The sequence below is a fragment of the Alligator sinensis genome, unplaced genomic scaffold (genome assembly GCF_000455745.1).
Source record: "Alligator sinensis unplaced genomic scaffold, ASM45574v1 scaffold301_2, whole genome shotgun sequence".
Lineage (NCBI taxonomy): Eukaryota > Metazoa > Chordata > Crocodylia > Alligatoridae > Alligator > Alligator sinensis.
The window spans coordinates 4,057,737-4,060,266 of record NW_005841874.1 but is presented as its reverse complement, the minus strand read 5'-3'; positions in this window follow the sequence as shown (position 1 = coordinate 4,060,266).

The window sequence follows — 2,530 nt, the reverse complement described above, 5'->3', positions numbered from 1 at the left end:
TGAAGAGGCCCAAGTCCCTCAGCCTTTCCTCGTATGGTTTGCCTTGCAAGTCCCTGATCATATGGGTGGCCTTTCTCTGGATCCACTCAAGTTTTTCCACGTCCTTGTTGAAATGTGGCGCCCAGAACTAGACATAGTACTCCAGCTGCGGTCTCACCAATGCTGAATACAGTGGAAGAATCACTTCCTTGCTTTTACATGAGATGTCTCGGTAGATGCATACCAGGGTATTGTTTGCCCTGCTGACTACAGCATTGCATTAATGGCTCATGTCCATGCGATGGTTGATTATTACTCCTAGGTCCCTTTCAGTTGTAGATTCATAGATTCATAGATGTTCATAGGACCTCCCTTGGGAGCCCGTTCCAGACCTTGGCCACTCGAACTGTGAAGAAGTTCTTCCTAATGTCCAATCTAAATCTGCTCTCTGCTAGCTTGTGGCCATTATTTCTTGTAACCCCCGGGGGCGCCTTGGTGAATAAATACTCACCAATTCCCTTCTGTGCCCCCGTGATGAACTTATAGGCAGCCACGAGGTCGCCTCTCAACCTTCTCTTGCGGAGGCTGAAAAGGTCCAGTTTCTCTAGTCTCTCCTCGTAGGGCTTGGTCTGCAAGCCCTTAACCATGTGAGTGGCCCTTTTCTGGACTCTCTCCAGGTTATCCGCATCCCTCTTGAAGTGCAGTGCTGAGAATTGCACGCAGTACTCCAACTGCGGTCTGACCAGTTTCTGATAGAGGGGAAGTATCACCTCCTTGGATCTATTCGTCATCCATGTGCTGATGCACGATAAAGTGCCATTGGCTTTTCTGATGGCTTCGTTACACTGCCGACTCATGTTCATCTTGGAGTCCACTAGGACGCCAAGATCCCTTTCCACTTCAGTGCCACCTAGCAGGTCATTTCCTAGGCTGTAGGTGTGCTGGACATTTTTCCTCCCTAGGTGCAGTACTTTGCATTTCTCCTTGTTGAACTGCATTCTGTTGTTTTCTGCCCACTTGTCCAACCTGTCCAGGTCTGCTTGTAGTTGTTCCCTGCCCTCCAGCGTGTCCACTTCTCCCCATAGCTTTGTGTCATCTGCAAACTTGGACAGAGTACATTTCACTCCCTCGTCCAAGTCGCTGATGAAGACATTAAAGAGTATCGGTCCAAGGACTGAGCCCTGCGGGACCCCACTGCCCACACCCTTCCAGGTCGAAGCCGACCCATCCACCACAACTCTCTGGGTGCGACCCTCCAGCCAATTCGCCACCCACCGGACTGTGTAGTCATCCAAGTCACAGCCTCTTAACTTGTTCACCAGTATGTGAACCTCTTAACTTGTTCACCAGTATATATCGTGGTGCTAGTCAAATTGGTGCCACTGAGCATGTAGGTATGTTGGGGATTGCTGGACACCTTACACTTCTCAGTGTTGAGCTTCATCTAGTTCTGATTCGCCCACCTCTCCAGCCTGTCCAGGCCCGCCTGAATCTGCAGCCTATCTTCAGGTGCGACCCTGCTCCCCCACAACTTGGTGTCATCCGCGAACTTGAACCATCATTGGTAAATGAATCTTGAGAAGCTTTATGAGAGAACTGAGCTTGGCTGAACATTCATGTGAGCTGACAAAAGCAGCACTGTACCTGGAAACCAAATCCATCCCTCCGTATTTCACCTTCTTCTGCTACCCGAGCCTCACAGGCAGCCGTCAGCCACAGGACCCACTGACCGGAGTGGCTTTACACTGGATTGATAAAATCTGCGGTGCCTCGAGGCATTGACACTCCAGAATCAGACTGAAACTCAGGCTGGCCGTCTATGTAAACTGAGGGTCCGAGGACGACACCAATTAAAAAGTAGAAACAAAGCCATCCTTTAGGGGCTCACTTTCCAGAGCCAGAGAAAGGCACAAATCCTGACTCTTGGCCTGCTTGCTTTCCTTTTCGGTTGCGCGATGCATGGACACATTCCTTAGGTGCATCGCTGGCCGAACATCCACGTAAGCCAAGAGCATCGCTTGCACCCGGAAACCAAACCCAGCCTCTTGCGTGCCACCGGTTCAGGATGTGCTCCCGGGGCCTTGCAGCGGGAGGCGACGGCAGCCGAGGAACGTGCGCTCTGCGCCCTGTGCAACGCTCAGCAGGCTGCCACCAACCCCGCTGGCCCGTGGCACCGGGCTGCCCCTTCGGGCCCCTCCGCCTCCACAGGACGAGGGCCCCACGGGCAATGGTCGCCTTCTGAGGGAGCCTGGGGGGCATAGATGGGCTCCAGCAGGCCGGGGGAGCAGCCCTGGGCAGAAGGGGAAGCTGTGAGGACATGAGAGGAGCCGGGGGGAAGGAAGGAGGAAGAAGCAGAGCGAGGAGCAATGGTTGGCTGCTGAAGGGTCCATGCTGGGAGCTGAGGGGTTAAATGGAGGGCGCTGAAGGGTTAAAAAGTGCTGGCAGCAGAGCGGGGAGGAGCAGAAGCAGCCCCGCCCCCCCGCTCCGCAACCATACTTGCTGCTTTCCTGCCATTTTCTTTTTTGGCGCCGGATTGGCTCCCCCCCCGCCG